Source organism: Callospermophilus lateralis, chromosome 6 (genome assembly GCF_048772815.1).
Source record: "Callospermophilus lateralis isolate mCalLat2 chromosome 6, mCalLat2.hap1, whole genome shotgun sequence".
Lineage (NCBI taxonomy): Eukaryota > Metazoa > Chordata > Mammalia > Rodentia > Sciuridae > Callospermophilus > Callospermophilus lateralis.
In genome coordinates, this window is record NC_135310.1 from 2,251,167 (window position 1) to 2,276,970 (window position 25,804).

Consider the following 25,804-nt stretch of genomic DNA (forward strand, 5'->3'; position numbering starts at 1 on the left):
GTCGTCCAGTACCAAGGACAAGTGCCCTGTGCATAAGATACACAGGCCAGAGTCGAAGCCACTGAGGTGGCTTGCAAAACTGAAAAGAAGGTCAAAGTTCATTAACTGATTACAAGGCTGAGGTGGAAAGTCCATGTGATGCTGAGTATTGTTACTTTTTCCAGAACTAGGGCCTGAACCAAAGGTGCCTTACCACTGAGCCACATCCCAGCTCTTTTTAATGTTTTTCTCTTTGAGACAAGTTCTCACTAATGGCTGAGGGCCTCGCTAAGTTGCTGAGTCTGGCTTGGACCTGGTGATCCTCCTGCCTCCGCTTCCCGAGCCGCTGGGATTGCAGGTGTGCCACGGCGCCCAGCTGCTGCGGGGACTTTCTGAATTTCTGCAGCCTCCCTTTTCAAGGGAAGTCGAGGTGCAGAGAGGACATGGCCACCTGAGAACGCCCACCAGGGGGAACGGTTGAGCCTTTCCAGGGTCAGGCCCTGTGCACCATGCTGCTCTCAGTTCTGCACGAGCAGCGTCACCCACATGTGCTCCACATACTTATTATCTCATCAGACTTTCATTGTCCTCAGACTAAGCTTCCAGCACCTCATCCCCTTGACCGAGGGTCATAGTTTTCAGATGGTGGCTTCCCTCAACAGTTGCCACCACATGTCCCTGACCAACGCTGGAAGGCTCACTTCATAGATCCACACTAGGTAGAGGTGACCAGGGTCACAGAGCTTTGGGAACAGTCCGCAAGCATCTAGCTTTACTAACAAATGAGTAGCAAAGGGATTTTTCCAGCTTCGGCTCCGAGGTTTGGAGCAGACTTGCCCTATCCAATTCAGTAACTGCTGTTTGAATTTTAATTAACTAAATAAAATGCAGCTCTGAGTTCCGTGTCACAGCTCCACCTGCTGCAGGTCAGGAACTCAGCTGTTGCATGTGGCCAGTGACTGCTGACCCGACCAGCACTGCTCAAGAAGGGACATGTCCAACCCCTTGGCTGAAGCTGTGTCCTGTGTGTAACAGGTCTTAGATTTCTTAGATAGTTAGAAGAGTGCTGTGTGGGTGCCATGAAATGGGCCCACTGGGTGCTCTGCATGTTGTAAAGAGTCCTACTCATGGAATCTTCTTAAATGGCCTCAACAGTGTAAGATCATCGGGTCTTTGCAATGCCAAGGCTGGGCCTGGGGTGTCCTCATATTAGCTCCTTTTCAGAAGTTGAACTCAGTGCCTTGGGGTTGACATTTATGCTTTGCTTTTTAGGACAGAAGAACCTTCCACATTCAGCACTGTTGACAACTTCTTTCCAGGTAGAAGGTAGGTAACATGCACATGTAGAATAGGAAGTGTATCACTTTGCCATAAGATCACACCTATCCAAAGTAAAGTGAAAGTGCCATCGTGTACCGGCTGAGAAGAGCCACCCGCACTGCCTCAGAGGAAGGGGTCGAGGTGAGATGCAGGAAGGTAAATGAGTAACACACCCTGGTGCTCCGGGCCCAGTGTGACCAAGTTCATTAACTAGTAGCAGCCTTGACGGCTAGCACACTGTGACTCAGAGGGAGGACGGCACCCTGGCTCAGGTGGCTTCCCTGTGCCGACTTGCTTCTTGCAGGGAGCTCCACCTCTATGTGCCCACTTCCAGTGGACCCTGAGCTGGCACCATGGAGAGAAGCCTGAGGAACGTCCTCGTGGTCTCCTTTGGATTCCTCCTCCTCTTCACAGCCTACGGAGGTCTGCAGAACCTGCAGGTAGGTGTGGGACTTGGAACATGACCTTGACCTCTAAGCTTGTCCTGCCTCCAGAGCCACAGGCAACAGATAGTGCAAGGCCATTTCTTTTGTCAATGCACCCTAGACTCTCTTCGCCCCGTGCCTCTGAATTCTCCAGAACAGACTGTGTTTTAATACAAACCTGACAGCGTCAGTCCTACTTACATTTCCACGGGCTGTACACTGTGTGACCCTTGGACAAGCAGAGCCAGTGTCTCGAGAGAGTGCTTTAGAGGACGATTTGCCTTTGGTGGTCAGAAGGAGACACAAGAAAAATCCTGAATTCCATGGCTCCCTGCCCCTGGCTTTGTGCTCTGTGCAGAAATAACAATCTATCAAACCTTGCTAGACCTCATCGATCCCATGCTGCCTTTAAGCAAAAGTGTGAACCTGGGCAGAACAGTCTTCCTTCTGAACTACTGATGGACTGCTTCCTCCTGAGTCCGAGTCGTACAAACCCCATGGTTTCCAGAAGGCTCTGGTGCTGGTGCCATGGACCTGGGCTGAGTCGACATGACTTCAAGTCTGATCTTTCACTGGCAGTTAGACCTTCAGAGAGTTCCATGGACTGGCAGGAGGCAGGCCATCGCTGTCCCTGAGAGCAGTTTGCTCAGTGTTGCACCTTGTGGCCAGGGCTGTCACACAATGACACCGTTTTGGAACTTCTGGTGATGACCACAGTCTCCCATGGTTTGTCAACCAGGTCAAGAAGTGGCCTCCTACTGCATGCCCAGTATTGAACCAGAGTTCAGTACTGCTCCAGCGCTGCAGGAGGATCGGGAGAAGGGCCCTCTGCTTCCACGCAGAGGGAGGCCTTCCAGCAGCTTCTCTTGGTCCTCCTCCCAGGTGCTGAGGCCGGCGGGTGTCCCCACCTCCACACTTACAGGGAGCAGGGTGCCCGTGCCTGCTGTTGACAGGCTGCTGGCCTTACGCCACTTACCTGCAGTGTCCTTAGCACAAGAGGGCCTGTTGCTAGGTTGGGGACCTGAGGTGGCCTTGAGCCCACAGGTCCTCGCACCCACACCACTCTCCTGCCTATTCCTCCCCCTCCTTGACAGGCCGGTCTTGTTTCCACAGAGCAGCCTCTACAGCGAGGATGGCATGGGGGTGGCGACGCTTGGCACGCTCTACGGCGCTGTCCTCCTGTCCTCCATGTTCCTTCCACCCATTCTCATCAAGAGATGTGGCTGCAAGTGGACCATTGTTGGCTCCATGTGCTGCTACGTGGCCTTCTCCCTGGGCAACTTCTACGCCAGCTGGTACCCGCCCTCCCGCCCCCCCACCTCCTGGTTTGCAGGACTCTGGTGGCACCTGACTGCGCTCCTCTGTGCTGGTCCCTTCAGTTTCTGCGGGAGGCTGACTGGCAGCCCCCTCCCCACTTTCCCACCAGGACTTCCCTGCCTTCCCGAAGGCTCCCTCTCTTCCTCCTGACCTCCAGTGCTGACCTCTTCATGGGATCTGTCCACGGCCCTCAGCTTCCCTTGCACCCCACGGGCTCCATGGCCCCAGTAATGGCAGGAAGAACCTAATTCAGTTGAGGAGGGTGAGTCTGGGAGGCGTGGCCAGGATCAAGGGCAGGGATGCAGGGGCCACCCATTGCCCTTTCTGCAGGTTCACCTTGATCCCCACCTCCATCTTGCTGGGGCTGGGAGCGGCCCCCCTGTGGTCTGCTCAGTGCACCTACCTCACGGTCACGCATGCACAGGAAGTGGGCGAGCTCGGCGAGGACGTGGTGAACCAGTACTTCGGCATCTTCTTCCTCATCTTCCAGTCCTCTGGGGTGTGGGGCAACTTGATCTCCTCTCTGGTGTTTGGGCAGACTCCCACTCAAGGTAAGGGAAGAACAGGGTGTCCCTGGTGACCTCCAAGAGGGCGGACAGCACGTAGGCACTTGCCCTTGTTCCCAGAGGAGGCCCTCAGCTGGCCCCAGCTGCAGAGTCACATGCGGACCCTGCTCCTCCAAGGACAGTCAGGGTCTGAAGATCCATCTCCACACGTTGCCCCCTCCCAGGGAGCAAGGGTCCATGGAGTCATGGCTTCCTTGGGGGCAAAGAACAGGTTTGCCTGACTATTTCCTATGGAATTAATCCATGGGCAGCTTTTTAAAGTTCTGTGGCCAGTCCTTCCTGTAACAAGAGGTGCACTCATGGCGGAGCCCTGCGTCACCTGCCTTAAGTGTCCCTTGCCCAGCTGTGATGTGGAATGTGACTTGCACACCACCGTGTGGAGGATCTCAGTCTGGCCAGAGGAGTTGGGCAGGAGCCGGCCCTGGGGGAAAGGCTCTGGCCTCTTGCTGCTGTCGGGTTGACCCTGTCCTGCAGCCTGGCCCAGCTCCTGCTCTCCCAGGTAGAGCCCAGCTTTGGGAAGCTGTAGCCAAACCTCCTGCTCTTTCCAGAGCACCGTCATCACTGGCTACTGGCATCCCCACAGGGAAACCACAGGGGCTTGGTTCTTGCTGTCCCCCAGCAGGGAGGGCTACGTCTGGGCCCTGGCGAGTGCAGCAGCAGGCTCACTGGACATTCAGGCCTGGGAGCTGAGGGCAGGAACCCAGGGCACACATCCTCAGGGCCAGCGGGGTTTCCGCACCCACTGCCTGGTGCCCTCAGCTCTCACGGCCTTCCGTCCCTGTGCTGCACGTCTCGCCAGACAGTGCTGTGAGGTCACTGTCACGAGGCTGTGCCATGCAGACCCTGGACACCGACTGTGGTGCGTTAGGAGAGGGCACGAAGTAGCCAGGCCCACGCTGCGTGTGCTCTTCCCTGTCTCGGCAGAAAGCGGATTTGACCCTCTCCCTCCCTGATGAGGGGTCTTGAGATCAGGGTGTGCCTAAGGGTGAACGTGCCCTGGTCCTTGTCAAACAGCTGGGTCCTTCCACGTCCTGCCTCAGAGGCTCCACCACCCTGCGCCCTGTTCCCATTCCGACGCCCAGGACTCTCTATCACCAGGACTCTCATAGGCTGTTTGCTCCTTGCCGCAGTCCGGCTGCAGCAGAATAAGAGGGGGGTGACGAATGACTTGTGTACGTTGATGCAGCAGGAATAGGAGCCGTTTATTGTAGGACAGGAGCGGTATTTATACATTCCACACAGCTTATCTTAATTAGCATAAACTAGATACAGCAGTCAACCAATAAGGAATCTCCACACTTAATGGCTCGCTTTTGTTACTTTACAAACCACTCCCTCTGGCATTTGGCCAGGCGCCATCCAGACTTGTTTACAGACTTTAACATTTCTCTGGCAAAATAACAGGTGCCAATCTGACTTGTTTACAGACCTTAACACTCCTGACCCCACAGAGGCCACCCCAGAGGAGCACCCCGAGTCTTGTGGGGCCAACGACTGCCTGATGGCCACAGCACCCACCAACAGCACCCACCACCCCTCCCAGGAGCTGATCTACACACTGCTGGGCATCTACACCGGTACGTGTCCTGAGCCCAAGAGAGTCCCACGAAGGCCAAGCCCAGCCGCTTCCTGGGTTGAAGAGCACCTTCCCAGCTCCTAAGTGGTCCGTCTCCGTTCAGCACCCCTGCCCTGTGTGGTCTGGAGGTCTTCAGGGGCTTCTCTTTGGAAAGCAGGCCTGTGGGCCAGCGCTACCCTGCAGGGTGCCCGTGACATTTAAATCTCTTCTCATCCCCAGAGCCCCATGCACTGGCCATCAGCCACATTCCAACCAATTAAATCCCACAGTCTGTTTCTAAGGCTCCCTAGCCACACTTGGCCAGCTCACTGGCCACAGCCAGCTCACTAGGCAAGCAGCTACCACAGACCCCATCCAGGGGACCAAGGCATTGAGGACCAACTCCATCCAGGTGACCCTGAAAGGCCAGGAAGGGTGGATGGAGGTGCGACTGGGGGGACACTGTGGGCTGTCTGAGACAGGTGGTCAGACTGGTCAAGGCTACTGTGAAAGACCCAAGGATAAGGGCAGATCTGTTTCCTGGGCAGATTTTCATATCCACCTGATGTGGGGATGCAGGAAAGCTGGGTGGTGACCAGCCAGCAGGGAGCCACAACCCAGAGGAGCAGCGAGGGGCACAGGCAGCATCTGGACAGTGAGGACAAGACCAGTGGGTGTGTGTGCAGACACAGGGAGAAGTGGCTGAGGCCAACCAGCCTGCAGGCATTTGGCTTGATGGGGCAGGTGACCCTTCAGAGTGTACAGGGGACCAGATACAGGAGAGGGTCTGGGGGCATCTAGGGGCCAAGTTTGAGATCTCAGGAGGAGATGAGTTTTTAGGGAGGAAGAAGCAGGAAGGACTTCAGGGAGGACGGTCCATAGCCTGGGCGACTCAGTGCTCACAGGCTGGCCAGGGCATGGGAGCCCTGCAGAAGACGGAAGAGCAAACGGGGAGTCAGAGCACACAAGAGAGCAGAAGCAGCAGGGAGTGGGTGTGAGAGGGTCAGAGGGACCGAGAGCCTGGAGGTTCAGGAGCATGGCTGGACAGCAGAGACTGGTGACCCTCCAAGGTGTCTGAGGCCCGATGAGTGGCTGGGAAGGAGAGTGGAGGGTGTGGAGGGAGTCGGTGAGGAGCGGGCTGTGGCCTGTGCTTTCCCGTGGGTTCCCAGGTTCTGTGGGTCTGGTGCTGGGGACAGGGGTAGAGGTCAGCCAGGCCTGAGCTTTCCGCTTTCCCTGCATTTCCTTCCCTGTCCCCCACGGGAGCAGGTAGGCCCAGCTCACGGCAGTGTCCAGGCTGAGCTGAGATCACGTCCCTCCTCTGCACTCTCTAGTTGGACAACCAAGAGCAGAGACCATGGCTCCAGGACTCCAGACCTGGGGTGACCACCCTGAGAGATGGATCTGGGAGTGGACATTAGGCTCCTGGCATCCCCTGGTCTCAAGAAACTGCTCGTTCTGTCTTCACCCGGGGAAGGCCAGAGACGTGGGTCAGTCAAAGCTAACGCAGTATTCTCGGCAGCAGGTGGTAGCAGGATGTGGCCACAGGCCGAGTGCTGACCCAGATCTAGAGGAGTGGCACAGACCACAGGAGACCCCCTCGGCACGTCCGTGGCTCGCGGGCCCTCCTTCCCTCCTGCCCTGCACGGGTGGCACCCTCAGGCCACCTTCAAGTCCTCCTTTGCCTTAGCCCCAGGTGCTGCTCATTAGATAGATACTTGGCACCTGCAGAGCACGGTGACTTAGTGACCTCAGGCTCCCTGAGCATTGTACTCATGAAGTAGTTTCTGGCAGCCAGTTTCTTTAGGGCGAGAGCGTTACCTGCACAACATCCCCCACCGCCTTGAGGGAACTGGGTCACATGGTGTCTGCACACACCTGGCTCCTAGCAAAGGTGTGTGGCTTCTGCATGCTGACCTGCCTCTCCCAAGCTCCCGTCTCCGCAGAGGAGAGGAAACCATGATTTCCCCCTGATTCACACGCAGCCAGACTCCAGGCTTCCTCTGGAGGGGCCTGTTCAGCTGGGGATGCCAGGGAGCTCCTGTGCCCCACACCCAGCTGTCGGTTGGGCGAGTGGTGAAGGCCCTGACGTGGCTGGTGAGGGCTGGTCAGCTGCAGAGCTCGGTGAGCCTCCCCAGTGCCCCTTGGTCATGAAAGGGGAGGGGTGGCGAGGTCAGAGAGACGGAGACGAATCCTTCACACCAACTTCAAGGAGGGCAGGTCTGAGATACTCGCCCTGGGAAGGAGTCCTTGCAAAGTGTTCTGAGGGCCAGCGGTGCCAGGAGGAAGGGAAAGACCAGACTCCCTCCATCTAGCCTGTGCCACCCACACGGGGTCATCCCTGTTGCCAGAAAGCCGAGAACCGGCTGGGAGTGAAAGGGACTCTGTGGAGAGACACCACCTGCAGCAGCTTGGCCCCACCCAGAGCAGGGCTGAGGCACAGGAGGGCGGGCCAGGGGCAGGCGGGGAGGAGGGGACTCACTGGCTCCTGAGGCCTGGCACCTGGGGGTCCAGGATGCTCCCTCGGAGCGGATCCCATCACTGTTAGAAACAGCAGTTTACACAGCAGCCCGCTGACGTGGTTCAGATAAAAGGCTGTGCAGCCCCTCAGCACTGTCCCTCCGCCCCAGTCTGCTTCTCTCCAGTCCTTCAGGGCACATAGGGACTAAATCCCCATGTCCCCCTTGCTGAGCACGGGTGGCGCATGGTCAGCACCTGGCTCAGCACTTGCTTTGTCTCTTCTTTACTGATCTTGGTGGCCTCTTCCACCTGGGTAATAGAGTTCTGTCCTTATCCCCTGCAGCGAACGTGACCCACTGTGATGGCATCCACTCCATTTAACCAGTTCCCACCAAAGTATTTTAGGCAAAAGATTCAAAATAAACACGAGAGTAGCACATGGTACCCTGATGGGACTTGTTTTCCTAAAAAGTCTGCTGTCGGTAGACATTGCTGCAGGAATTCAGACAGACGGTGGCCTGGGGTCTCTCCAGCTGTTGTGTCTCCTGTGCCCGTGAAGACAGTGCGGGTCCATGGCAGGTTCCCCGTGGAAGCCTGGAGGCCCCACGTTGACCACGAGCAACATGTGTGTCTGTGTGGCTAGGCACGTGGGGTCCCAGGCTTGGCTGAGGTCTGGTGTGTCTGACGGCACCTGCGTCTGGACTGGGAGAACCTGTGGGAAGGGAAGAAGCGGCTGGGTGAGTCCTGTCCACACTGAAGCTCCCTGCCCCTCTGCCCCTTTCAGCAATTGGCGTCCTGGCCATCCTGCTGACAGCCGTGTTTCTGGAAGCCACAGAGGACAGTGAATCCCAGAACGAGGCCGAGACGAAGCCATCACGCCTTGGGTCCACCTTACTGTCAACCTTCAAGCTCTTCAGGGACAAGCGCCTGTGCCTCCTGACCCTGCTGCCGATGTACAGTGGACTGCAGCAGGGGTTCCTCTCTGGAGAGTACACCAGGGTAGGCCCTGCAGAAGCTCATGCAGTCACCGCCCGACTGGTGCCCCTGCCCCGTCTGCACCTGAAGGGACACAGGGTCCCAGGGCCACCTACCCAGGTCCAGGGTGGGAACAGCCCACAGAGGTCCTGGCCCTGGCAGGGCTGAGTGTGTGACTCAGCCCCAAGTACCTTCAGACCCACAGGCCCTCTCAGGTCCTGGGTGGGAGTTGACATCCCTGTCCCCACCACACTCTGGGCATTATGTAACCTTGAGAGGGCCACAATCAAGGCTGGACTGGCTAGTCTGGGTCACCTAGGCCTGCCCTCCAGGGCTTGGTCCTCCTGCCTCATTCCCACCACCCCGCCTCCCTGGCCGAGCTGCCTACCAGCACCATTGGGGCAGCTGCCCATTCAGACTGAATTTCAGATCAAGGACAAGCATCCTTGAGGGACGATTGTGCCCCAGAACTGTCTGGTGTGGTGAATTGCGTGTGTCAGTGCTATACGGAGGGCAGTCTCCGGTGTGGAGGGAGGGTCTCGAAGGTTCCAAAGAGGCAAACAGGACAACCCAAAGTCCACTTGGCCTTTGGACACCCCAAAGCCATCAGGGCTGTCCGTGCCCCAGCCCAGGTGAGCAGTCTCCATGTGGGCTGCCGTCAGCCCAGCCCTTCTCCTGGGTGTCTGCCTTGGTCCTGCCCAGGATGGCAGTGTGTGCTGAGGGTGCCCAGGGACTTCCTGTGACTGGCAGGGCAGCATCTCAGCTCCTGGCCTCTCCTGCTAGACCCCAATTTTCAAACCATCTTCTTCTGTCTTTAGGGCCAGTAGGAAGTGATGGGGTTGGTGGACGATTGTCCCTCCCAGTGCCGTGGGTCGATGCCTAGACGGTGACACCGGGCACAGAACGGGGAGGACTCCACGTAGAAGTCTGTCCACTCGCTCTCTTTTCAGCTGTGACCCTGGGGGGGATGTCCCTACGGTCACGAGTGTCGTCCCCTGTGCTGGGCCTGCAGACAGGAGTGTGCCTGCTGTCCCAGGGCCAGTGGTTCTCAGCAGCACAGGGAGTTGGGGCTGGAGCCACAGAGGAGCGTGGGCCCTGCTGACGGCCCCCTGTGCTTCCTGCAGTCCTTCGTCACCTGCGTCCTGGGCATCCAGTTTGTGGGCTACGTGATGATCTGCTTCTCTGCGTCACTGCGCTCTGCTCTCTGTTGTTTGGGAGGCTCTCCCACTACACGGGCAGGAGAGCCATCTACGTGCTGGGTAGGTGGCCCCCTCCCAGTTCGGCAGTGGAAGGGGGGGACTGCTCAGACAGGGGGTGAGGACTGATGGCACAGGTGCCACCCAGTAGCTCGGAGGCCCAGGAGCTCCGTAGAAACATTTGACCAGGGGCCCTAGGCTCACCCTCATGAGAAGCCCCTCTGCAGTCACTGAGTCTAAGTCCCCTCAGCTTAGGAGCCACCTGAGGTCCAGAGAAGACAGCCTATAACCCCCCAGGCTGAGGCAGCTGCAGTCCACGGGACAGGTTCTCTGAGGCGGGTTTGGAGCCCAGAGGTCCACCCGGATCAGGTGGCACAATGCCCCAGCTTGCTCAAGAGACCTGCGGTCCCCTCACACTGTGGTGACGGCTAAGCAGGGGGCAGAGGAGGAAATGTGGCTCCTCTGCTGGGGTCTAAGCACTGCGTGTCCTGGCCCCTCCCTCTGTCCCAGGTGCAGCCACCCACCTCTCCTGCATCTTGGCCCTCCTGCTGTGGCGTCCACGCTCCTCCCAGATGGCAGTGTTCTTCCTGCTCCCCGGCCTCTGGGGCATGGGGGACATTGTCTGGCAGACGCAGAACAATGGTGAGTGAGCAGAGCCCAGCCCCTTGGCCCCCTTGCTCAGTCACTGGGCAGATGGCAGGGGAGTGGACAGCCGCTGGTGTGGCCGCCAGACCCCAGCCAGCCCAAGGCTCCGTCAGAGGCCAGGTGCTTGCGTGGGGGAAGGGAGAGGGAGCCCGGACTGTGAGGGCTTCTCACCGAGCTCTGGGTCTGCAGTATGTCTCTGAGTGTCTGTTCAGCTCCAGCTGTGCAGGGTGAGCCACCTGCATGGCCTGGTGGTCCCTGGGTGACCAGAAGCTGAGCAGAGGGGGAGGAGGAGAGAGGCCTGCGGGGTTCAGAGAGTGGGCCAGATACAGGCACCAGATCACAGGATGGGTGACCTTGACGCCAGGCCATGGGAAATGGTGAGGCAGACACTGGTGGTCCCACCCCCCACCCCGGCACAGATGTGGGACAGGACCAGAATGCCAAGGAGAGGTGACAGGGTCCAGGTGCAGCCCCACAGAGCTGTCCCCAGGGACCCCTGATGTACTTGGGGGACTGGTGACTGGGAGGAAGTAGAACACCCATGATGATGGCAGGAGTCACAGGCCTAAGTCCTCATCCAGTTCGGTGGCAGGACTGGGGTCGGGGGAAGCAGCGTGGAGAGTGGAAATTTAACTCGGCCCCCACCCCCACGGTTATGGAGGGAGCCCTGGCCCAGACAGTGGAGCCCTGACCCAGACAGTGGTGTGCTGACCCAGACAGTGGTGTGCTGACCCAGACAGTGGAGCCCTGACCCAGACAGTGGAGCCCTGACCCAGACAGTGGGGCCCTGATCCAGACAGTGGAGCCCTGATGCAGACAGTGGTGTGCTGACCCAGACAGTGGTGTGCTGACCCAGACAGTGGTGTCCTGACCCAGACAGTGGTGTCCTGACCCAGACAGTGGAGCCCTGATGCAGACAGTGGTGTCCTGACCCAGACAGTGGAGCCCTGACCCAGACAGTGGTGTCCTGACCCAGACAGTGGTGTCCTGACCCAGACAGTGGAGCCCTGATCCAGACAGTGGTGTCCTGACCCAGACAGTGGTGTCCTGACCCAGACAGTGGTGTCCTGACTCAGACAGTGGAGCCCTGACCCAGACAGTGGTGTGCTGACCCAGACAGTGGTGTCCTGACCCAGACAGTGGAGCCCTGACCCAGACAGTGGGGCCCTGATCCAGACAGTGGAGCCCTGATGCAGACAGTGGTGTGCTGACCCAGACAGTGGTGTGCTGACCCAGACAGTGGTGTCCTGACCCAGACAGTGGTGTCCTGACCCAGACAGTGGAGCCCTGACGCAGACAGTGGTGTCCTGACCCAGACAGTGGTGTCCTGACCCAGACAGTGGTGTCCTGACCCAGACAGTGGAGCCCTGACCCAGACAGTGGTGTCCTGACCCAGACAGTGGTGTCCAGACCCAGACAGTGGTGTCCTGACCCTGACAGTGGTGTCCTGACCCAGACAGTGGTGTCCTGACCCAGACAGTGGAGCCCTGATCCAGACAGTGGTGTCCTGACCCAGACAGTGGAGCCCTGACCCAGACAGTGGAGCCCTGACCCAGACAGTGGAGCCCTGACCCAGACAGTGGTGTCCTGACCCAGACAGTGGGGCCCTGATCCAGACAGTGGTGTCCTGAACCAGACAGTGGGGCCCTGATCCAGACAGTGGTGTGCTGACCCAGACAGTGGAGCCCTGACCCAGACAGTGGAGCCCTGATCCAGACAGTGGTGTCCTGACCCAGACAGTGGAGCCCTGATCCAGACAGTGGTGTCCTGACCCAGACAGTGGAGCCCTGACCCAGACAGTGGAGCCCTGACCCAGACAGTGGAGCCCTGACCCAGACAGTGGTGTCCTGACCCAGACAGTGGGGCCCTGACCCAGACAGTGGTGTCCTGACCCAGACAGTGGGGCCCTGATCCAGACAGTGGTGTGCTGACCCAGACAGTGGAGCCCTGACCCAGACAGTGGAGCCCTGATCCAGACAGTGGAGCCCTGACCCAGACAGTGGAGCCCTGATCCAGACAGTGGTGTCCTGACCCAGACAGTGGAGCCCTGACCCAGACAGTGGAGCCCTGACCCAGACAGTGGAGCCCTGACCCAGACAGTGGAGCCCTGATCCAGACAGTGGTGCCCTGACCCAGACAGTGGGGCCCTGATCCAGACAGTGGTGTCCTGACCCAGACAGTGGAGCCCTGACCCAGACAGTGGAGCCCTGACCCAGACAGTGGTGTCCTGACCCAGACAGTGGAGCCCTGATCCAGACAGTGGAGCCCTGACCCAGACAGTGGTGTCCTGACCCAGACAGTGGGGCCCTGATCCAGACAGTGGAGCCCTGACCCAGACAGTGGTGTCCTGACCCAGACAGTGGTGTCCTGACCCAGACAGTGGTGTCCTGACCCAGACAGTGGAGCCCTGATCCAGACAGTGGAGCCCTGACCCAGACAGTGGTGTCCTGACCCAGACAGTGGTGTCCTGACCCAGACAGTGGTGTCCTGACCCAGACAGTGGAGCCCTGACCCAGACAGTGGTGTGCTGACCCAGACAGTGGTGTCCTGACCCAGACAGTGGTGTCCTGACCCAGACAGTGGTGTCCTGACCCAGAGAGTGGTGTCCTGACCCAGACAGTGGAGCCCTGACCCAGACAGTGGTGTGCTGATCCAGACAGTGGACCCCTGACCCAGACAGTGGTGTCCTGACCCAGACAGTGGAGCCCTGACCCAGACAGTGGAGCCCTGACCCAGACAGTGGTGTGCTGACCCAGACAGTGGACCCCTGACCCAGACAGTGGTGTCCTGACCCAGACAGTGGTGTGCTGACCCAGACAGTGGAGCCCTGACCCAGACAGTGGTGTCCTGACCCAGACAGTGCTGTCCTGACCCAGACAGTGGTGTCCTGACCCAGACAGTGGTGTCCTGACCCAGACAGTGGAGCCCTGACCCAGACAGTGGTGTCCTGACCCAGACAGTGGTGTCCTGACCCAGACAGTGGAGCCCTGACCCAGACAGTGGTGTCCTGACCCAGACAGTGGTGTCCTGACCCAGACAGTGGAGCCCTGACCCAGACAGTGGTGTCCTGACCCAGACAGTGGAGCCCTGACCCAGACAGTGGAGCCCTGACCCAGACAGTGGTGTCCTGACCCAGACAGTGGAGCCCTGACCCAGACAGTGGTGTCCTGACCCAGACAGTGGTGTCCTGACCCAGACAGTGGAGCCCTGACCCAGACAGTGGAGCCCTGACCCAGACAGTGGAGCCCTGACCCAGACAGTGGTGTGCTGACCCAGACAGTGGTGTGCTGACCCAGATAGTGGTGTCCTGACCCAGACAGTGGAGCCCTGACCCAGACAGTGGAGCCCTGACCCAGACAGTGGGGCCCTGACCCAGACAGTGGTGTCCTGACCCAGGCAGTGGTGTGCTGACCCAGACAGTGGAGCCCTGACCCAGACAGTGGTGTCCTGACCCAGACAGTGGAGCCCTGACCCAGACAGTGGGGCCCTGACCCAGACAGTGGTGTCCTGACCCAGGCAGTGGTGCGCTGACCCAGACAGTGGGGCCCTGACCCAGACAGTGGAGCCCTGACCCAGACAGTGGTGTCCTGACCCAGACAGTGGAGCCCTGACCCAGACAGTGGAGCCCTGACCCAGACAGTGGTGTCCTGACCCAGACAGTGGAGCCCTGACCCAGACAGTGGTGTCCTGACCCAGACAGTGGAGCCTTGACCCAGACAGTGGAGCCCTGACCCAGACAGTGGAGCCCTGACCCAGACATTGGTGTGCTGACCCAGACAGTGGTGTCCTGACCCAGACAGTGGAGCCCTGACCCAGACAGTGGAGCCCTGACCCAGACAGTGGAGCCCTGACCCAGACAGTGGGGCCCTGACCCAGACAGTGGTGTCCTGACCCAGGCAGTGGTGTGCTGACCCAGAGAGTGGTGTGCTGACCCAGACAGTGGTGTCCTGACCCAGACAGTGGAGCCCTGACCCAGACAGTGGTGTGCTGACCCAGACAGTGGTGACCTGACCCAGACAGTGGAGCCCTGACCCAGACAGTGGTGTCCTGACCCAGACAGTGGTGTGCTGACCCAGACAGTGGTGTCCTGACCCAGACAGTGGAGCCCTGACCCAGACAGTGGTTTGCTGACCCAGACAGTGGTGTGCTGACCCAGACAGTGGTGTCCTGACCCAGACAGTGGAGCCCTGACCCAGACAGTGGTGCCCTGACCCAGACAGTGGTGCCCTGACCCAGACAGTGGTGTCCTGACCCAGGCAGTAGAGCCCTGACCCAGGCAGTAGTGCTGGCGAGGCTCCCGGGAAGTGGCAGCTGAGGTCAGGGGTGTGGGCCTCTGTGCAGTTGGATGACTCTGCTTCCTGCAGAGAGAGTGAGCAGGTTTGCAGGGAGGGCACTCGGGAGAGCAGGAAGCAGATGTTCTTGGGCGATAGGGGTGGGAGCAGGGGTGTATGTCTGGCTGGTGGCTGAAAAGGGCAGGGAGCCCTCTGGCCTGCATTTCCACCTCAGTGAAGGAGGGTGCCCCAAGCAGACAGCACTGTGTCTGGCAGATCTTGCAGTGACGGGATCACAGGGCCCCTTGGAGGGACATGGCTCAGAAAAGCCCTGTCAAGGGAAGACCTTGAGATGGCACTGTTCCACCCTTACCCAGGAGACACTGGGGGATTAGAAATTCAATAAAGAAAATCTGCAAACCAGCTACACCCCAGTGTGCCAGGTAGGGGACGGCTTTCCCCTGACACTTGGTATAAAAGTACACAGTCCCCTCAGATCCTGGACTGGACCCCAGGACAGGTCCTTTCCCATGACCCGAATGTTCTTCCTGTTCACGGAGCAGCTTCAATGCCAGCCCTGGGCTTCGGAGCTGGTCTCCTGACCCTCCCTACGACCTCAGTGGAGGCAGTGACTTTGGTGAAACCTGCACCACAGAGACAAATGTGATTTACTGAGTGACATAATCATGTCACATCTAAATTTTTAAATTTTTACTTTGAGACAGGGTCTCAGTAGGTTGCTCACAGCCTCTCTAAGTGGCCGAGGCTGGCTGTGAACCTACAATCCCCCTGTTTCAGCCTCCTGAGCCACTGGGATTACAGGCATGTGCCGCCACACCTGGCAGGAGCATCCTCTAAAATACTTCTGCACTCCAAGTCAAGGAAGGAACTGGCTAAACAGCTCCACAGCTTCCATACTGTCACTCCCTAGATGTTTAACAGGATTGTAGTGAGAACCTTTGCATTTTTCCTCCCTGAGGCACACAAACAATTGTGTTAATTCCTTTCTTTATATTGACATAGAACATACTTTCAGGCAAAAAAAAAAAAAAAAAGTCAAAATTGGGCAAAGTTACTAAGAGCCCAGGCATAACAAATGCTGAAGTCCAGTGAATGACTAGAACAAGGGACCCTTGGATAAGGGGTAGTTTCAGGTGGAATGACTTCTGTATTTTGTAGTAGGGTACATTGTTTTCTTTTCCCAAGACGTAACTCCTAGGGGAGAACAGTTATTCTCATGTACTTGGTGATGTCTCCCGGAGTGTGTTTGCAGGTAGCCGTCATGGCCAGGAGAGGCATTTTAACTCTGGGTCTCTGCTGCTGGCTCCCCTGAGCTCCCCTGAGCTCCCCAGACCTTGCCCTGCTCTAGAAGGCACAGCCCCCCATCCAAGGTGGTGCACAGCTATATTCCCAGCATCTCAGGAGGCTGAGGCAGGAGGATCACCATCTCAAGGCAGCCTCAGCATCTCAGCAACACCCTGTCACAGGGCTTGGGAAGACCCAACTTCTCCATGCGGGTGGGGACTCCCCTCTGCGTGGGAATATCAGGAGAGGGGGAGGAGCAGGGGGAGGGGGAGGGCTGGCAGAGAGACTAGAATGTGTCTAGGCAGGAGGAGGAGGGAGGTGTCGAGGCTGTCAGGATGGCCTCGTGCATACTGGGAAGGCTCTGCAGTGGCAGCTCAGGGGCTAAGGGTGGTCTTTGTGAAGAGGGTGGGAGAAGCAGCAGGCTGGGCAGAGCTGGACAGTGACCTGGAGACACTGGGGCAGGTCCTCATGTCATCTTATAAGCTGGCCTCCCAGAGGCACCTGCTCCTCTGTCCTGTCCAGAGATGGGATTCTAGCAGACCTCATGTAGGTGTGTCCAAAATCACACCCAGAGGGACAGGAAGCTGAGTGGCTGACTTTCATCTGCAAGCTTTTATCAGACTGCGTGAGTTTGCAGCAGCTGCCAGTCCCACCGTAGCCAGGGGACTTGACAGCACTCACGTTTGTGGGGGCCTGAGTTGGACAGCCAGTGTGGTCAGGGCTGCTGCCCGCTGAGGCCCATCTCTGAGCTTGCAGATGGCCTCCCTCCCCATGTCCTCAAAGTGATACTTCTGGGAGTCTGTGGCCTGATTTCCTCTGCTGTAAGGACACTGCCCATATCTGATTAGGGCCACCTAGGTGGTCTCATTGAACTTAGTAATCTCTGCCAAGACCCTGTCTCCAAATAGGAGCACACTCTGAGCTACTTGGGTTAGGACTTCAAAATAAGGATCCTGGGAGAGGTTAAGTGGTCCCAGCCCTGGGAAGACAACGTAGTCTCCATCCACCTAGTCAGGCCCTTCTGATCTATACCAGCCCCGTGGGGCCCTTAATCAGCACCGGTCCTGTGAGGCCACTTTAATGAGGCTTTCCTGGATTCGTATTGATCAATCTACCCCCATCCTACCAGGACACCGTGACCTATCCCCATCCAGGGAGCCACGTCACCCCATCCCGATCCTCGGCAGCCTTTCTCATCAGCACCGTCCTGTGAGGACCTCCTATCCACACGAGCTCCTTCACCAGGCCAGGGGCCTTCCACCCCGGATCTGTTGGTGGAATTCTTCTGCTCTAAGTTCTCAGGATAACCCCCAAACATGTCTACTTCTGTGTGACCATTAAGAATGAGATCATGCCAGGCGGGGTGGCGCACCTCTGTGATCCCAGTGGCTTGAGAGGCTGAGGCAGGAGGATCGCAAGTTCAAAGCCAGCCTCAGCAGAAGTGAGGTGTTTAGCAACTCAGTGAGACCCTGTCTCTAAATAAGATCAAAATAGGGCTGGGAAGTGGCTCAGGGGTTGAGTGTCCGAGAGTTCAATCCCTGGTTACCTCCCTCCAAAAAAATAAAATAAAACTTTCATAGAATAAATAAAAAAAACACTTAAGATGTTAAGAAAAAGAGTGACTTAAAGGGAAAAATCCTCCAAGGATTGGAATGAAAATCCCAGATGTAGGAGTCGCCTTACTGCTGCCCTCTGAAAACTCAGCGCTTCGGTCCTGGCTTGGCCAGCTCCTCAGCAGCTTCCCAGAAGGTCCCTGAGTGAAGCAGCCAGGCTGGGCCCGGCCTCGCTGGCTCCTGGCTGGGGAGGGTGCTGTCCCTGGCCAGGCCTGGCTGTGCAGCCCCCTCTGTCGGCTGGGGTTCCTGGTCTGTAGGGAGGGCTGGTCGGAAAGTCCAGTTCTGAGGGGACTGGGCAGCGGCAGAGCGCTCTGTCGCCGACGTCCTCCTGGCGCTGGGTCGGCGCAGGTTTTCACGCCGCCTCCCCTTGCAGCTCTCTTTGGCACCCTGTTCCAGAGGAACAAGGAAGCGGCTTTCGCCAGTTATCGCATGTGGGAGGCCCTGGGCTTCGTCGCCGCCTTCGGCTACAGCTCCTTTCTCTGTGTCAGTGTCAAGCTCTACATCCTGCTGGGCGTCCTGGCAGTGGCCATGGTCTCCTACGGGACTGTTGAGTACCTGGAATCCAGGAGCCCGGTCAAGACCCTCACGGCCACACAGACCAGCCAAGCAGTGGAGGAAGAGACGGGGACAGTGATGTGACAGCAGTGGGCCATGGTGAGGGACTTCCACCACCCGAGTTCCAAAGGGGTGCGGCGAGCCAGCTGAACGCAGGGAGGCAGCCTCCTGAGCCCACAGAGGGTCTCCACATTCACATGGCAGATTCAGCACTTGCTTCCTGTCCGATGCTTATCTCCCAGAGGCTCGCACACCATCAGGAACCCGGCCGCCCTGAACAGGGCCATGCACACACCTGGACCTCCTGGGTAAAGAGGTGCTGGACTGCATTGCACCTGCAGTGCAAGGGGTTTTGACCTCCGCCTGGATAGAAAGGTGCAGCTCTGGGGGTGGGCGTCACCCGATGGGGTTGAATCACACCCCCTGTGGGTTGTCAGCCTATCCTTTGCCCTTTTGTGGATAGAATGTTCCATGGGTTAGCCCCCCCATTAATAAAACCCGGGTTTGAGGCAGGCTCCCCCTCTGTCTTGCCTGTCTTGCCTCCTTGGTGGGAGCTGGGTCAGAGAGGCCATCGCTGAACCCAAAGAAAGAGATTTCTCTGTCATTGCGTCATGCCAGCCCAGTTCACCTGCAGGACCCTGAATGTTTAGTCGTGTGTTGTGACAATCGGGGAAGTGACTGGGCGTGCTGCAGACCAGCGGAATCATCCAGAATGCCTCCAACTGGGCAGGGACAGAGGACCTTGCCATGCCTGAGCTGGGCACACAGGTGTCTGTCACTCCTTCCTGGGTGCACTGTCCCTTACGTGTCTCCTCCTTGCCGCGGGCAATGCTGTCCACACTCTCTCCACACTGTCCTTCTTGGTCCCAGTGGTCCTGTGTCCTTTCACCTTTGCCCAGGCCCCGCCCCCTGCCCCCTTGAATTTGTGCCCGGGCTCCAGGTGCCCTCTGTGCAAACGGCTCACCACGCCATCACACACGGTTGGCAGGAGCGTCTCCAGTGGAACTCGGCGTCCCAGCGTGTAGTGTGCCCTCCAGCAGCTGCCACGCCATGGCAAGTGGAGAGAAGGCCATCCCAAGAGCCCTGATGCGTTCCAGCCACGGGCTCCCTGCATCCATGGTCCCCTCCCCAGTGCTCCCTGAGCCCCGTGACAGACGGTGGCCTCTGTCTGCAGATGAAACAAGGGCAGATGCTGGGGTGGACCTTCCTTCTCCAGCCAGCACTGGCCAAGAGGGCACAGGCAAATAAATACATCCTGCACTGCCACACGGGACGTTCATGGCCCCTGGAGTGTCACTTTGCCCCAAGCTGAGCTTGGCACCCCCCCTGCAGAATTCCCCGTGGCCCTCGTGTCCGGGAGGCAGAGCTCTTCCTGCTGTCTCCAGGCTCAGCCTGGCTGTGCCACCTGCCGTGAGCTGTGGTTCCCTCTCCTCCGGCCCCTGGGGTGGCCTCGGGCTCCCTGCTCCCTGCAGGGCCCCTCTGCTCACTTCCTGCCCGCCTGCCCTCTCACTGGTCTTACACCTACCATTTTCCCTGCAACCTGGGCTACTAAACAAGAGGATCTTGCTACAGCCCAAGCCCACGGAGGGCTCTCCTGTCCACCGCTCACCGTCTGGACTCCTGCCCAGGAAGCACCAGGTCTGAGTGATCAGATGCCCCCTTAGGCCAAACCCGGCCAAACCTCATCCTCAGAATTTCTCTTAGACGTTTCTTCCTTCCCTCCCAGCACCTCTGCTCTCCCCTTTCAGCCATCCCTTGCAGGCCCCCCCACGCACCCTCATTTGTAAGGTCCCTGACTGACCGTGGCTCCTACACGTGGAGCTTGGTCGGGAGGAGCCGAATCTGGCAGCCTGACTTGTCAATCCTCGCCTAAGGGACGCTCGGGGAGCCCACAGACACGTCTGATGCTCTGGGCGGCCTGTCGTGAGCTGAGTGAGCCTCATGGGTGGACGGACATGGCCTGGAGGATGAAGCCGAGAGGGGTCAGTCCTGCTGCTGGAGGCCACCCCCTACTCTCCCTGAGCCTAGGATGGTGCTGGACAGTGCTCCCTCCCACACACTTCACTCAATGACCCAGAGTGGATATTGGAAAATCAGGAGGAGATATGCAGAGAAGCCCAGTCTCCAACAGCAACTTAAAATTATAAATAACATAGCTAACATATATAAAATTAACATCATAGCTCCTCTTGCCTTAGCCTCCCACATTGCTGGGATTACAGGCAAGCACCACCATGCCCAGAGAGGTAAGCAGCTTTTCTTTGCCATGTGTACCCCACCATGAAGTACAGCCTCACCACAGGTACAAAAGCAATTGAGCCAATCTTTACTCTGTATAAAGTTATTACCTCAGGTATTTAAATAACGACTGAGAACTAACATTACTGGCAATCAAAGTATGCGCTAACAGGATGAATGGCAGGAATAAAACAAAAATAAACAGACTTAGAGGTCATTTCTAGGTTTCTTTCCTGGAAAGTCCAAAGGTATAGAAACAAACTATGAAGGGAGAGAAGAAGAAAAACCAAAAAGTGAAAAATGATAATACTGTCATTTTGAACTATTTGAATGCTTCAATTTTGCATATATTGTAATCTACGGTAAGAGCATTTGTATCTTCTTTTTTAAAAATATTCTTTATATGCTTCAATGGTTTTCTTAGTGATAGGTAACTATGAGGCACACAATAAATATTTGGTGAATAAATGAGCAATGTCAATTTTTCACTGACTTATCATTTTATTAATATCTCTTTTATTTAAAAATGTCTATAAATCTTGACACTTATAATATAACCTAACTCAATTAGCAAAAGTTGAGAAGACTAACAATATCAAATATTGGAGAGGAGAAGGATCAACTGCAATGCATACATGACAGAAAGAGTATATCAAAATGACCACTTTGGAAAAGAGTATGGTCAACTGCAATGATAAGTTTTTGATGTGCATTATGTGGTATATGTTTTATATCTTAAATATATGTTACACCTAGTCTTATGTAGCAATTATTATTTTTAGTGATTATAAAGCAAAAATGTTCAAAAAAATTTGTAGGCTGATTCTTAAGTGTGTTACAGCATGGGATTCAGATTTTTGCTTTTTATTCTATTATACAGCCTACAAATAACTTTTTAAGGGGAAAAAACACTGAGTTATACATAGACAAAATTTGTAGGTCCTACCCTAGAGAAATGGCAATGTTAATAACAACTAATAGCATCATATGACAGTGGGACATTCAAGATTATAACGACTTTGCTGGATTCATTTCTTGTTTTTACTTCATTAACTTTTTTTCCTCATCAAAGTACTCTGAACAATGACTTAGTTTGTCCAGCATATGGGAAGAATTAGACAAAAAATCTTTTATTTCACATTGTCATGCCCCAAACAATCTTTTTGTTTAGCCAGAATACTGGCTTTGTCCTCAAATTTACCAGGACAAGCAGAGGGGGTGGTTTGTGACAAATATCAATTCAAGTGTTTTTGTTTAGTTTTTCTATGTAATTTTGCAGCATTTTTCTTTCTCTTTTTTTAGCACTTTCATTACAAAGAACTTTTCTAGAACTTTATGTGGTCTGCTTGTGACACAAAACATTTGCTCTTTGACTCAGTGTGATCAGCCGAAACTATTGACCTAGATATTGAGCCAATTATTTCTCATCTCCTTTTAAGAGGTTTTGTCACTAAGCTATAAGGTCCATCTAATTCACCTTCCTGGAGTGTCCTAGCCCATGAGCCATTATACCTGCCAAGCTTTCTTTGTATATCCATCTGTCTCCCTTAGGAAATCACTCAATGATAACATTTCACTATCATATCACATGAAAAGCAAAGCTGTTTTTAACAATGTAACACTTTTAGTGGCAATGATCGTCACATCCATGAACTTTAAATATCCATTTTTCTCTTATAAATGTAAGTTTTGTGTCCTCACATTCTTTGGGTGATATCTGAAGATTTTTATGTTCCTAAAATCAGTGAATAGCTGAGAAAAACATTTTCCAACAATACAAATCTGCCATAGTTACTTAGGAATTAAAAGCAATTCAGAGAAATTTCTACTTTATTAACATATCAAAAAAAAATTTTATTCACTGTAGGAAAGAAATCAATACAAGAATTGCAAAGAAATCTAGCAAGTAGAAGTTTACCTAGAAATGTAAATATTCTAAATGTCTTAGAGAGTCCTGTTTCTTATAATTTCTATGCCCTGCTCCCACCATCATCTCTCGCTTTGTCTCATTCAAATGACAGAAGTAAAGTGAAGATATTAATTCTACAAGTTAACAAATGAAAAGTCAATAAATGTTTCCTGAATAATATAGTAGGATAAAAAAAAAATCTGAATCCCATGAAGGAACATGCTTAAGAATCATAATTTTCTTTAAGAAATCCTGCCATGAAGATTCCTATCTCTAGCATCTCTGTAACCAATGATCATTTAGCCTCCAAAAATAGAAAATGCATCACCACCAAGGGAGGCCTATTCCATCATTAACCAGCTCTACTGGTTAGAAAATTATGTTAGAATTCAATTTACTACTTTGTAGCTTTCCTACATTTGCTCTGTGTCTATTAGAACAACAAGCCCATCCTTAGATTTACTTAAGGATTTTTAATGCCTGTTTAAAATATCCCCTTAGGGGATGGGGATATAGTTCAGTGGTAAAGCATTTGCTTAACATGTGCTAGGCCCTGAATATCATCTCCAGCACTGCAAAAAATTAAAATATCCCCTTTTACTTTTTTACTTCACTAAAACATTTCCCAGAAGATAATTTTCAGTTTTTTTTCTCCAAAGAGGTTTCCAAGTTTTCCTACAGCATAGCATTTTTGTCAGTGTAACACTAAAAATATGGTACTCAGAAGCAGATGTAATATTTTGGATGTTAGCCATTTTATATACCATAGACTTTAAATTTCTATTACTGCAACCAAACACAATTCTAACGCTTGTATAATTCAAGGATTGTTCCTTTAGCAAATATTTATCACTGGGCATGGTGGTGCATGCCGGTAATCTCAGAAACTCAGGAGGCTGAGGTAGGAGGATCACAAGTTTGAGGGCAACCTCATCAACTTAGTGAAGCCCAAAGCAACTTAACAAGACTCCATCTCAAAATTAAAAGGGCTGTGGTATAGCTCCATAGTTATAAAACCCCTGGGTTCAATGCACAGTATAAAAAAATGATTCACCAAGTACCTACTAAATGCTAAGTTTTAGCTAGGCCTTGGGAATTTAAAATCAAAGAAGGCTTCCTTCCTTCCCTCCTACAGCTGCATTGCCCTATTAACTCATGAGGGTTTATGATTAGTACTTCTGCATATGTATTTCTGCAAGCTGATCACTACCTCTATCCATTGCTATGCAGAGAAATTTACTCCCAAACTGTGAAGTTCACTGACTTTAATCACAATGTTCCTTTTTTAATGGGAAATTTTTATTCTCCTTTTCCAAACTATATAGTGTGCTTGTTATCCCTTTCAACTTGTATGAGGATGAGAAAAAAAGTTCTATTTTTTTTTTCTTGAATGGCCTTTGCAAATAGGACATTTGGGACAGACACCTCTCTGCTCTCCTTAAGTCATGGTGGGCACAATGGTTATTACCAGATCAGAACACATCACTGCTGTCACTCACCCAACATAGTATCAGTTGCTTCACAAATCATATCAAGGGCTTCACCAAGCATACCAAGAGCTTTACTCAGGATACACTGTGAGCATATTTTTCTGATTTACCACGTTAAAGATTCCATTATGAATGAATATAAGGTTTCTTACGTCTTGTTCTCAGTAAACTCATATTGTGATGTCAAGTTCTCCAAAGTTCTTCTAAATACTCACAAATGTTTTATTACTTCACTCTATAATTTTTCTAGGTATTGAGATTATGTTTTCAGGTCTATTGTTTCCAAGTTCCCTCTTTTTATCTTCTGGAAATTAAGCCATTGATTCACAGATTTCTGTCACTTTTCATCCCCCATCCTTCCCCTTTCTCCCAATTAGCAAGAAAATAATGATTCTTCCTATGGAACTAGGCACTTACTAATGCTAAAAATGAAGACAGGCTCACAGTGAGAACAGAAATGGCTGAAAGGAGATGCTTCTGCATGGTCACACCTGAGGTTTTCAGATTCCTTTCAGTTCCCTTATGATTCTTCAAATGAAAGACTACTTACTAGTACTTAATGGTAGTCCAATGACTGAAGAAGACAAGATTGAAGTGCCTCTGGTTGCATAAAAGGAATACATCACAGCATGGTGGTGAATGTCTGTAATCCCATACGTTTGGGAATCTGAGGCAGTGAGATCACAAGTTCAAAGTCAGCCTCTGCAACTTAATGAAGCCCTAAGCAACCTATCAAGACTTTGTCTCAAAATAAAAATAAAAAGGGCTAGGAATGTGACTCAGTGGGTAAATACACCTGGATTGAAAGAAAGAAAGAAAGAAAGAAAGAAAGAAGGAAGGAAAGAAGGAAGGAAGGAAGAGATTGATTTTCTACATACTTTTAATATGTGCATGAATCTCACCTGAGGATCCTGTTTAAACTGCAGATCCTAGATCAGTGGGTATGTGATAAGCCCAAGAATCTGCCTTTCTGATGATCTTGTAAGTTGATGCCCAGATTTTTACCCACAGACTACACAATGGAGTAGTTATGGGATATGGACAGCCTCTCAAAGCTGGAAAACATGAGGACCGAGTATTTATTTATTTATTTATTTTGATACTGGGGATTAAACCCAAAGGTGCTTAACCACTGAACCACATCCACAGCCCTTATTTATATTTTATTTAGAGACAGGGTCTAGCTAAATTGCTAAGCTGGCTTGGAACCTGCAATCTTCCTTCTTCATCCTCCTGAGCTGCTGGGACTACAAGCAGAACCCAGTTTTCTTCCACAGCCTACACAAAGGAATGCAGTCCTACTTATATCTTGATTTTAGCTCAATGAGACTCATTTCATACTTCTACTGAATTGTAAAATAACATATTTGAGTTGTTTTAATCCAATATATGTGGTAATTTGTTATAGAAGCAATAGAAAACTAATAGATTCTCCATACCACATGTTTTTACTGAATAAAGAGCTAACTCAAATTGTCTACATAATATCATGAGTTTCTCTTTTTAAAAATTAGATAAGATTTGAGTGAAACTTTTGTCCTCTGAATTGCTACTTTATTTTCAAGCTTCAAAACTATAAGGAAACTCATTTTATGTAAGAGTCAGTGGTGCATGTGTATGACAATATAATATACTTTATTGCACTAACTGAGCATCTGGAATTTGTTTAAAAAGTACTCAAAATTAGTGGTTTTCATTTTTATTTTAGAGTAAGATTTACTACTTAAACTAATTAAGTAGAGTCGATTTTTAAGTGTGAAATTTTGTTGGTTTTTTATGTGTTCAGAATGTGTCACCATTAGTGCTTTTAAAAAAAACTAATTGAAAACCTATAAAACGATTTTTTTTGTTAAAATTTTTCTCCTTGTGGTATTTAAAGAAAGTTCTGCCACATTTACCACCAAAATAAGTTTAAATGTCAGCATAATAACTTTTTAATAAACTCTAAATTAGTTATAATCTTGGTTGGAAGGAATCAGTACAAATAT

The 25,804-nt window shown here is 53.3% G+C and overlaps 1 pseudogene; it reads left to right on the forward strand.

Annotated features, from left to right (window-relative positions):
- The first annotated feature begins 1,652 nt into the window (after positions 1 to 1,652).
- On the forward strand, positions 1,653 to 18,263 carry LOC143387742 (protein unc-93 homolog A-like; annotated as a pseudogene).
- Positions 18,264 to 25,804: the final 7,541 nt, after the last annotated feature.